Source organism: Oncorhynchus nerka, linkage group LG20 (genome assembly GCF_034236695.1).
Source record: "Oncorhynchus nerka isolate Pitt River linkage group LG20, Oner_Uvic_2.0, whole genome shotgun sequence".
Lineage (NCBI taxonomy): Eukaryota > Metazoa > Chordata > Actinopteri > Salmoniformes > Salmonidae > Oncorhynchus > Oncorhynchus nerka.
Genome location: NC_088415.1, coordinates 50560308 through 50573371, shown reverse-complemented (window position 1 = coordinate 50573371; position 13064 = coordinate 50560308).

Genomic DNA, 13064 nt, shown 5'->3' with positions numbered 1-13064 from the left:
TATTTTACCTTTATTTAAAGAGGCTAGTCAGTTAAGAACAAATTCTCATTTACAATTATTCTGCAATGTAGAAAATAGTCAAAATAAAAACCCTTGCCTGAGTAGGTGTGTACAAACTTTTGACTGGTACTGTAATAATACAAATTGAATGGTTTCCAATCTTCCCATTTAGAATTTCTAAATGGAAAGATTTAGAAATGCCCTCATCCAGATGGTGTGACAAAGCATTTCCCAACAGACCTGCTAACTTTCTTTATTTTTACTTTTAAGGTTGGAACCAATATGCATTACCTCCAGCAGGAAGAGAGGCAAGAACCATTTGTCTACCAGCTCAGGGACAAGTTACACTATTCACTGCCCTGTTCAATGTAATTTCATTGCTAGAATTTTTAAAATGTAATGTATTGTTTTAAAAATGTACAAATAAAATGAAATGTATATATAGTGTCATGTTTAATTGTTTTAGCTGTTGGTGATAATTCCCCAAGTGGTAATACATTTGTGTTTACATCATTAAGTTTTATGTGTTATGAATGACTAAAGGCGTCAGACTTTATAGTAAGTACAGTATCATATGATAAGACATTTATGTTTGTGTTATAAATGACAACATTTAGTACATTTTATTTAACTAGGCAAGTCACTTAAGAGCAAATTCTTATTTACATTGACGGCCTTCCCGGGGAACAGTGGGTTACCTGCCTTGTTCAGGGGCAAAAGGACTGATTTTTACCTTGTCAGCTCAGGGATTCGATGCTGCAACCTTTCGGTTACTGGCCCAACACTCTAACCACTAGGCTACCTGCCGCCCCAAAGGGAGCAGACTTTAAATTAAGTACAGCGTCACGCGATATAGAGTCTATGGACGTGTTATGAATGACTGATGGTGTCTCATTTAAAACTAAGCATCACAGGACACTACATAAAGTTATTAACATTCTGCTGATTTGTGAAGGTTATTTCATGATCCACAGTTTACTGTAGGGTGTGAGATGTATTTAAATGGATTGATGGACCTCCAAAACTTGCGTTTGTGTGGGTGTGTTTGTCAGAACCAAGATTATTTGGAGTAGTCCAACCTGAGACTACTGCACCAGGCATTCCTCTTCTGTTCCCATGCTGGAGACAAGGGCTTGATTATAACCTGTTATAATGGTGCCAACATTTTGTGGTTGATCTTTCAGCGGGGGAGTGGGTGAATGTGTCAAAGTGCTCTGTTGTCTCCACCAAGTCGGCCTCCAAACAATTTGATTAGCTGGTTTTAGACATTAAGCTTTCAAATATCTCTTTGTTGACTGTTGCTGGGTGTTAATTCTCCATCATCAGAAACAGTCTGTACCCTAAACTCAGTCAGAATTTTTCCTGTTGGTTGACCTTAACCGGGACATGCTTAAAAAACCCTTCTGGACATGACCCTTCATCTCAATTTCCACCTAAAATGACATACCCAAATCTAACTGCCTGTAGTTCAGGACCTGAAGCAAGCATATGCATATTCTTGATACTATTTCAAAGGAAACACTTTGAAGTTTGTGGAAATGTGAAATGAATGTAGGATAATAACACAATAGATCTTGGTAAAAGATAAAACAAACAATGTAGCTTCCCTACATAAAAGGTACTAACATGAGATGAGAACGCTGATCCAATGCCTCACAACACAGATGTGAACTATTTAAGATATAAGGGTCAAATTAGCAGCAAACACTTATCTAATGTCATAAGTGCACAAACCACACTCAAAGTGAAAAAATATTTACACACTATCGACAATTAGAGTATTTAGAGCACCCACTGTCCTCTACACAAGATTGTGCTGCTGATGCCAAGTCCTATAGCAGTCTCTTTCTGCTGTGAAGCAGAGGGTAACAGCGCAAGTAGTACAGGGGATGGGAGATGTCTTGAGGCACAGAGTACAATGATGCCTACCACTTTTGGCCCTGAGGCACATTCAGGTCTGCAGTTATGTATTTTGGTCAGGCGGGGGTGGGTGTGGAGCCAGAGATAGCAGCAGGGGTCAGACTGGAGGAACCAGTTCCTACGTTTGAATGAGTGAGGGATGGAGGACTTGATAGTGGTCACTGACCCAAAGTCAGTAATGTCCAAGCGCAACAGCACTACTAGTGTGCTGAACCGGTCTTTTCCATGAACGGCCCTGCATGCTTACTGCCTGTGTCGTAGGTTTTGTATGAATGGGTCTGACACGGGTTAAATCCAATTCAAATATACAGGGTAAAACCCTGGTTATTGGTGCGAAAGGGGTATAAGTATTAATATAGATGTTTTAGGGGGGTAGATCAGCTATAATATTAAAGATTTAATTGTCTGTATCATTTCCAATCCCCCAATCAGTTTTTATTTGTAAATATATATATTTACTACACAGTACCAGTTAAAAGTTTGGACACACCTACTCATTCAAGGGTTTTTCATTATTTTTTTTAACTGTTTTTTACATTGTAAAATAATAGTGAAGACATCAAAAATATAATAACACATATGTAGTAATCTCTCTTTGGCTGGAAAAATGGCTGTGTTTTTCTGTGACTTGGCTCTGACCTAACATAACCGTTTGTGGTGCTTTCGCCGTAAATCCTATTTGAAATCGGACTCTGTGGTGGGATTAACAAGAAGTGTATCTTTAAAATGGTGTGAAATACTTGTATGTTTGAGGAATTTTAATTATGAGATTTCTGTTGTTTGAATTTGGCGCCCTGAACTTTCACTGGCTGTTGTCATATCGATCCCGTTAGTGGGATCTCAGCCCAAATTAAGTGTTAACGGACCATTCCCACACTCTTGTAGGTGGACATATTGTTTAAAACTCCTATTTTGGCGATTTGGGAGTTTGGCCAAGTGAAATCTCTTGTTCTCTCTGTGGTCTCTCTCTCTGTATGAACAGGGGAAGAGAGTCTCGGCCAGGAATTTACGAACTGAGATAACAGAATCTGGGTGTAGCAGAGAGTGAGTACTCAACTACTCTAAAGAAGGCCAGTTTTATTGCTTCTTTAATCAGGACAACAGTTTTCAGCTGTGCTAGCATAATTGAAAAAGGGTATTCTAATGATCAATTACCCTTTTAAAATTATAAACTTGGATTAACTAACCCAATTTGCTATTGGAACACAGGAGCGATGGTTGCTGATTAAATAAAAATGAAAAATCGGCTGTTTTCAGCTACAATAGTCATTTACAACATTAACAAAGTCTACACTGTATTTCTGATCAATTTGATGTTATTTCAATGAACCAAAAATGTGCTTTTCTTTCAAAAACAAGGACATTTTTAAGTGACCCCAAACGTTTGGACAATAGTATATGTATATGAGGTTACAGCTTCAATCTCATTGCCCTGACAGGTAGTAATAGGTAAAAGGTTCAGAAGTCTATTTCTCGCTTTAGAAAACACCATTAGTTTAGTTTTGTCAGCATTGAGGATAAGCTATAATTAACACAAGGTATGTTGAACAGTATAAAAAGCAGTTTGCAAGTTCTGGAAAGTTTTTGTGAGAGACGATGTACAACACATAATAATCAGCATAAAAGTGAAGTTGCTAATTTTTGTCTAAATTATTTATATAAAAAGTGAATAAAAGGGGACCAAGTACAGAGCCCTGGGGCAAACCATTACAGACAGACAAGTTAACAGAAATAAGCCCATCAACTTGAGTGCACTGAGTTCTATCAGACAGATAGTTAGCAAACCATGCAACTGCATGCTCCGAAAGACCTACGTTCGACAATCTCTGCCTCGGTATAGCATGATCAACTGTATCAAAAGCCTTAGAGAGATCAATAAAAAGTTAGACACAGTGCTGTTTTTTTGTCAAGGGCTTCAGTGATATTGTCACACCCTGACCATAGTTTGCTTTGTATGTTTCTATGTTTTGTTTGGTCAGGGTGTGATCTGAGTGGGCATTCTATGTTGTGTGTCTAGTTTGTCTGTTTCTGTGTTTGGCCTGATATGGTTCTCAATCAGAGGCAGGTGTTAGTCATTGTCTCTGATTGGGAACCATATTTAGGTAGCCTGTTTGGTGTTGGGTTTTGTGGGTGATTGTTCCTGTCTCTGTGTTTGCACCAGATAGGGCTGTTTTGGTTTTTCACATTTCATTGTTTTGTAGTTTGTTCATGAATAGTTTTTCTTATTAAAAACAAACATGAAAACACCACGCTGCGTTTTGGTCCGCCTCTCCTTCGACTCAAGAAAACCGGTACAGATATCATTTAAAACCTTCATGGCTGCTGTAATTGTGCAATGATAAAATAGTTAGTATATAAAAGCTAGTTTAGCTGTTCACTAACAAGGGTTTCAAGTATTTTCGCCAGGGGTGACAGCTTTGAGATTGGCCTATAATTATATAAAAGAGTTGGATCTCCCCCTTTTAAAAGTGGTAGGACAAATTCTGATTTCCAGTTCTTTGGAATTTCATTATATTCCAGGGTTAAATTTAACAGATATGTAAGTGGTTCAGAAATCAGCTGCCAGTTTTAAAAAGCAGGGATCAAGAAGATCAGGACCTGCAGGCTTTCTCTGATCTAAGGATTTGAGGTCTTTATGTACCTACTGCACTGAGAATAGCAAAAAGCTAAAGGTTTGACCAGCTCTCACCGTTTCATCCACATAGGTTTGTGCAGAGAAAGAGGATACTGAATCAAACAGCCTACCAGATTACACAAAGTGCTCATTCAGCATTTCAGTTTTGTCAAATACAGCAACAGAGTGCTCACTGAAACAGGAATGGAAGAGCTATTACCACTCAAACAAATGTTTCTGTCAAACATGTATCCCAACTTCTTTAACTACTTGGGCCCTACTCACGTTGATTTGCCAATCTCAGGCACTCAGAGCTTGCGAGCACAACTTTTGAAGCATCGAAAGCAAGCCAGGCTAAGAGCTCAGACAGCTCGGTTTTCAAGCTTTGGGGGGGGGGCAATCACTCTAGTTGGAAGGTGTGGCCTCAGGGACAGGAGGGGCAAAAGATGATGCACAAGGTGGGTGGCTACCAAGTAACAACCACACTGATAACCACCACAGTAACGATAGCTATAAAGAGCGTCTTCAACCAAACAGGCCCCATAGAGATCGCTACTTTTCTACACCTAACCCTCACAAAGGGTCAGGGCACAAAGTAACAAGCATAACAACAGCAACAAAGGGTTCAGTGACGATCAAAACGTCAACCGAAATGGTCTAGTAGCTCTGATAAAATATGTACTGCAGCGGAAGAATTTTGAGAAAGAGGACAAGGATAAGTCACCTATGACTAGGCGTAAAGTTACAGAGTCCGCCGCAATTCACTCCATTCGCCAGGATGTCAACATTCACTTTACCCCCGCCCTCACTCAAATCCCTGTCCAAGGCCCGCTCGATCTAGACACAGGCCCACGAGTTTTGTCTACATACTCTGATACAGATGTAAGCAGTGTTGCACAAGGTAAGCAGTGTTGCAACGTTGACTCCTCTCCCATTCCGATAGAGGACCCACTGGATCACAAAGGTGGTTATTTGTCTTGAAAATCGACACAGATAACCAAACGCTCCGTTATTCCAACACACCCCAACACAGAAAAACGAACTCAAACAGACCATACCTCATAGCAGTCTTAGAGGACTGTTTGACCTGTGATGCACTGATAGATTTGGGTTCAACTATTTCCCTCATATCGCACACTTTGCTGGATAAACTCAAAAGCGCAGTGGACACAGCCAAATGTTGGTTAAAAACCGAACATTGCGACTCTACACTTTGAGGTTACCTCGCCTCTAACCAAGCAAGGTAAATCTCCTTAAACTGAATTTCAAAAGCGTGTCACTTATACACCCTGTGTACATGACTGTCATTGACGCCAATGCTGATTGGGATAGATTTAATTGACCGTTTGGCACCACTAATGGATTGGAAAACCAACCAAGTCTGGTCACAAATAACTATGCCAACTATGTTGACTTCACCGCATTTATCAAAGGCTACATGCCATGCATTGTTCAACAACGAGGGTTCGACATCATCAACTGACGTAACCCTGGTGAACTTGGTCCACCATTTGTGAACACCAGTTCACCATTTGTGGCAAATGACAGGTTGACTCGGAAATTCAACAGAACATGAGGTATTCCTGTGTGGCTTGGGTGAATCACCAGCCGACACATACCACCCTCCACTGATGGGTGGCGTGTGCCTAAACTGCACGATGGTTGAGGATGCCATACTGGCAACCTAGACCGAAAGATCTGCAATCAGTTTGAAAGTGTTCAACGACATTTTGAAAGCGGCTAACTGCCACCCCTTGTTCCGAAATCGTTCCGATTTCCACTGGGAATGACTCCCCATACATCACTCTTTAGGGGTGTGTGTGCTATCACTCCGCTTTGGAACAAAGGAAGTTTCTCATTAACTAATGGTTGTCGCGATCCTCCCACATACAGTCGATGTGGGAGCGGACATTTTGGTAAGATTGGGTGTTAAACTTGATACTATACACCAAGTTCTTTGGTCTTTGGTGCAGCCAGACCAACAAACCTTTTCTTATAACCCTGTGCGGATGGTATCCGGGCAGACTATTCCTGAAGCTTGCAAAGTGATAACTAAGTCCGCCGCGGTGATACTGGTAAGAACCACAGAGGTGGCCTCCCGATTGGTGCAGTGGTCTAAGGCTCTGCATCGCAGTGCTAGCTGTGCCACTAGAGATTCTGGATTCGAGTCCAGGCTCTGTTGCAGCCGGCCGTGACCGGGAGGCCCATGGTGCGGCGTACAATTGGCCCAGCCTCGTCCGGGTTAGGGAGGGTTTGGCCGGCAGGGACATCCTTGTCTCATCGCGCACTAGCGACTCCCGCGGAGGGACGGGCGCAGTGCACGCTGACATGGTCGCCAGGTGTACGGTGTTTCCTCCGACACATTGGTGGGGCTGGCTTCCGGGTAGGATGGGCATTCCGGGTAGGATGGGCTTGGTTTGGTTGTGTTTCGGACACATGGCTCTCGACCTTCGCCTCTCCCGAGTCCGTACGGGAGTTGCAGGGATGAGACAAGACTGTAACTACTGCCAATTGGATACCACGAAATTGGGGAGAGAAAAGGGATGAAAACAATATTTAAAAAATAAAAAATAAATAAAAGAACCACAGAGGTTTCTGTAAGACGGAACCTGGTAACCAGATAGAAGGCACCCTCTCTGCGATTATTATTATTCTGGTGGGTGCTGAGGGCATCCTGCCACAAGCAGTCCACAACATCAAAACATCTACAAAGCTTTATGAGGTGCTTATGAGGTACACACTTCTTCAGAGTGTGTAATTACTCCCGTCAATGAATTGAAAAATATGTCGACTTGTCAAAGTCTTTGACCCGTCTTCTTCAGAAAGACACCCAGTTCATTTGTGATGCCACTCACAACGAAGCTGTGACTTCCTTGAAAAACCTGCTTTGTGAGGCACCCTGCCTGGTATACCCCAACAAAGAGAAGACGTTGTTTTTGGAAGTCGGTTCTCAAAGCACTGCCTTAGTGCTGGGTTGTACCAAAAATATGACCAAGACAGATGTGTGGTTGCTTACGCAAGCAACACAAGTACTTGGACTGCGAAAAAGCGCTGCTGTCGACAGTCTGGGCGGTCAAGCACTTCATCAGTTATGTTGGCAGACAAAAGGTGATCAAAGAAACATGTCACCAGCCCGTGACTTTTATGAAAAGCCAATGAAGCCGAGGGTGCTGTACACAACAGCAGAATAGTGGCTTGGCTAATGACGCTGCAGAGCCACGATGTGGTAGTAAACTATGCAAAAGCAGAAACACCTGCCTTTAGGCGGGGCTCTGGTGGTGAGTTACCACTGTGGTGACGACGACAGCTCCGCTGTTGCCTTCGAACCATGACTACTTTGAAGAGAGCGTGTGCTTGGCATGCCAATGGTATTTGTGGATGGCTGTTCTTACCATCATCTAGAACACTTGCAAACTGGTGTGGGATTGGTATGGCACAACATTCCGTGTAAACCTCTTCAATTTCAGCTAGGCAACAAGACCAGCCAGGTCGCAGAAGTTGCTGGCGCACTTATCACTGAGCAAACGGCGGTGAAACATGACTTGTCAGAACTGGCAATCTGCATCGACTTAAACAATCCAAGACTCACCTTCTTATACCATTTGCCGTTTTGGAAACAAAAGCACATGACTACTTCGAGTGTAAAGAAGTGAAAAACAAAGAGCTCATTGTAGCTTGCGATGACCTCCTAACCAAATACGACATACATGAGTATTGGAAGAAAGTCAAGGGATACTCCAAATCATCTGGTCGTGACAAACTTGGCATTGACCATGCCGACAGCATGGCAAAATCTGGTGCAATTCACGGCACCCCTTGGGTGTTCGATGCCCAGAATGCAATGATCACTGAGGCGACCATGGTATCTGCAGTAACACGTAGCCATGTAGTAGAAAACATCTTCGCACTAATATATTGTGTCGCTAACTCATTCATTCCTGAATGGTGACTTGGTAGCAATGTAACACCAAGATGAGTCCCTCGCCACTTTGATGGCTTTCTTGTCTGATCCTGTCAATCACTCAGTGTCCGAGCTGGCTTTGGCAGGCTCACACGATTTGCATTCGCAGTACGCAACTAAACAGCACCTTACACTTGTAGATGACCTACTGGTTTATGTTTCAGAAACTGACGCCATACAAATGTGGGTGGTTCCTAAAACATGGAGGGGGATAATGATAGCTCATGCCCACGACGTGCCATGTGGAGGCCATAGGGGGGTCAAGGCTACATGTGAAACATTGCGACAGGTGGCCTACTGGTCTCACATGGAACAAGACATGGCACAATACGTGAGGGGTTGTCTAGTTTGCTGCCAGTTTCAACCCTCCAAGCCCCTCCACAGAGCACCCTTGCAACGCTCAATCCAGATTGACTGGGTTGGCCCAGTTGCCAGGTTGGCTAGAGGCAACAATTATCTCCTCACAGTGACGTGCGCATTCACAAAGTGGGTGGAGTGCCTGCCCGCAACCATAATGACCAAAATGTGGCGGCTCCTGGGAGTTGAACTCTACATCACGTACCACCCTAGGAGCTCCGGCAGGTTAGAAAGGAGCAATCAGACAATCGTCAGTATCCTGAGGAAATATGTAGCAGCCAACCACAAATATTGGGACCTCAAACTCCCAATGGTACAGATGGCAACCAGAGCCACACGTAATAGGTCTATGCGTGCTTTTACACCTGCATTGTTTGCTGTTTGGGGGTTTAGGCTGGGTTTCTGTACAGCACTTTGAGATATCAGCTGATGTACGAAGGGCTATATAAATAAATTTGATTTGATTTGATTTGATATGGGAATAACCCCATTCGAGAGAATGATGGGCCGGCAAACGACGCTTCCACTGCATTTCCTGTACCAACCGGGAGATGTCGCCTCAGCCACCGCCTACACGGCTCATCAATACATGATGGACTTGTGAATGCACCTCCAGACTACCTTTGCGTATGCTCAAGGAAAGTTGGAAAGAAGTGCAGAAGGTGACAAAACCCACTACGACAAAAGGCCTCGAGGTCGGGGATAAGGTGTGGAACTACAAATACACCAAACCCTTGGGCGTCTCAACGAGTTCCTGCCCCACTGGACAGCGAGATTGTGGTGAAGCTGTCACCTCTCGCTTCAGAATCATCAAAGGTCAACAAAACACCACGTTCATGTGGGTCCATAGGAACCAAATCAAGTTGTACAATCCCCCATGGGAATAGAAGGGGTGCAATCCAGCACCAAATAGATAGAAACCTAGCAAAGTCAGAGGTACTAAGAAAACTCTTAAGTATCCTCAGCTGATCCCTTTCAGTAGATCAGTACGTTGCACCTAACATCTTTTCTTCTCTTCCCAGCTACAAGATATACGTTCATGTCACTGTCGATATTGTCCTGCGCTGTGCTGTTCGAAATAGGGAAATCAGCAAAAGTTGTTTCATAACATTTTCATTTACAAAAACCAGATAACTGAAATAATCAAACAATATCTCCAATTATGCATTTTTTAGAATGGAGTTCCTGGTCAAAACTAACCCAGCAGATACTCACAAGTGAAACCCCCTACGGGAATCGTTCTCAACGATAATCCAGGACTCCTTATAATCAACTGCAGAGTGCAGAGAACATTTACTGCCAGCACATTCCACCTGTGGCACATTTGAGTTTGGCCAGGGCTGACTGGACCACACAGGCAGTTAAGCACTGCCCATATGTTGGCCCAACTCCAAAAGTTCACAGTCACCCAGTCAAAACCAGCAGAGCCCAGGCGAGAAAAACGTTTTGTTGGGCGCTACTCTCGATAGGTGCAGCCGTAGAGTCACTATTTGCTCTAGGTACCACTGCTGTCAATGCAGTCAGTTTAGCCACAGTCAAAAGAAACGTTAGGGAGATCCCTAAAGATATGCCACTTATCCAGCAACAGATGAAATCACAGATACTCAGGTTGCAACATGTGGGAAAGTCTCTCCAGGATTCTATTACGGTGGTAAACACAGACGCTACTCTCCTGAACAAAACCCTCCTGTTGGTAGGAAAGCTAGCAGAGGTCATGAACCAGGACTATGCCCATGTCCAATTGGTTTGATTGTTATTGGAGGATTTCTCAGTGAAATTAGCTCTTCTTTGGATCACTTGGCCATGAATAGAATCCCCTCATACAGTTGAAGTCGGAAGGTTACATACACTTAGGTTGGAGTCATTAAAATTTGTTTTCAACCACTCCACAAATTTCTTCTTAGCAAACTACAGTTATGGCAAGTCAGTTAGGACATCTACTTTGTGCATGACACAAGTACCTTTTCCACCAATTGTGTACAGACAGATTTAACTTATATCACAATTCCAGTGGGTCAGAAGTATATATACACTAAGTTGACTGTGCCTTTAAACAGCTTGGGAAATTCCAGAAAATGATGTCATAGCTTTAGAAGCTTTTGATAGGCTAATTAACATAATTTAAGTCAATTGGAGGAGAACCTTTGGATATATTTCAAGGCCTACCTTCAAACTCAGTGCCTCTTTGCTTGACATCATGGGAAAAGCAAAAGAAATCAGCCAAGACCAAAGAAAGAACATTGTAGACGTCCACAAGTCTGGTTCATCCTTGAGAGCAATTTCCAAACGCCTGAAGGTACCACTTTCATCTGTACAAACAATAGTACGCACATATAAACACCATGGGACCATGCAGCCGTCATGCCGCTAAGGAAGGATACACATTCTGTCTCCTAGAGATGAAGGTACTTTGGTGCGAAAAGTGCAAATCATTCCCAGAACAACAGCAAAGGACCATGTGAAGATGCTGGAGAGAACAGGTACAAACGTATCTATATCCACAGTAAAACGAGTCCTATATCGACAACCTGAAAGGCCGCTCAGCAAGGAAGAAGCCACTGCTCCAAAACCGGCATAAAAAAGCCAGACTACGGTTTGTAACTGCACATGGGGACAAAGATGGTACTTTTTGGAGTAATGTCCTCTGGTCTGATGAAACAAAAACTGTTTGGTCATAATGACCATCGTTATGTTTGGAGGAAAAAGGGGAGGGTTGCCAGCCGACAAACACCATCCCAACCGTGTAAGCACGGGGGTGGCAGCATCATGTTGTGGGGGTGCTTTGCTGCAGGAGGGAATGGTGCACTTCACAAAATAAATGGCATCATGAGGAACAGAAATTATGTGGATATATTAAAGTAACATCTCAAGACATCTTTCAGGAAGTTAGAGCTTGGTCGCAAATGGGTCTTCCAAATGGACAATGACCCCAAGCATACTTCCAAAGTTGGCTTGAGGACAACAAAGTCAAAGTATTGGAGTGGCAATCACAAAGCCCTGACCTCAATCCTAGACATTTTGTGTGCAGAAAAACGGAAAAAGCCTGTGCGAGCAAGGAGGCCTACAAACCTGACTCAGTTACACCAGTTCTGTCAGGAGGAATGGGCCAAAATTCACCCAATTTATTGTAGGAAACTTGTGGAAGACTAACCGAAATGTTTGACCCAAGTTAAACAATTTAAAGACAATGCTACCAAATACTATTTGAGTGTATGTAAACTTCTGACCCACTGGGAATGGGATGAAATAAATTTAAGCTGAAAAAAATAATGATCTCTACTATTATTCTGACATTTCACATTCTTAAAATAATGTGGTGACCCTAAAAAAAACGGTTAAATGTATTTGTCTAAGATGTATGTAAACTTCAGACTAGATACAGACTTCAAATGTATCTAGGTGCCCCTCTCAGTGGTGCACAACATATTGACCCCAGCTACCACAACCACGATAAATCCACTACAGTCACCTTTGGCCTATAGTCCTGGGGTCGGCAATTCCAATACACGTTGATGATTACTGATGATGTCGGATGTTGAACTGGAGAATATCTATAGATTAAAAACGATTCTAAATGTAGGATTTTGGCACGACAGCATCCATGTGAAAATTGCCACACCCCCAGTCGCAGTTCATCAGGAACACAATCCAGATTTCTATCTCACCCCTAACCTATTAATACAGTATGTTTTCTAACCAAAGAAGTCCACTAACTTTGTCCTAGCAAACCATTCGTCAGGGATAAAACTGAACGCCTTTTTGGACTTTAGCCTATCACCAGCAAAGAACGCTGTCAAGCCAAACTAACAGCAAGGTATGGGGTCACCACCACACAAGTGGAGGATGTAGGGAATCAATAGTTGGTTAACACCCCTTTTGCATCCGCCACTATGACTTACGAACGCTATGACTCAACCACCCAACTGAACCTCCCCAACCAGACTGCTTTTAAGATAACAGAGTGGGCGATTATCGACATAGACAACCTCACTCTATACCAACTTCCCGATGACAGGTCGACACAGATATTGAAATTATGCTTTTGCTAAACGTTCCCTTGAGTTACCACAAACTATTCAAAACCAAATCCAGTACGAGCGTACTGGATGCATTAGTTGACCCGACTGACTACAAGCCAAAACATTGGTCTGTCACCTGCTCTTGGACGTTGCCAGACAGTGTCCTGGCTGTTACCATGATCCTTGGTCTTCT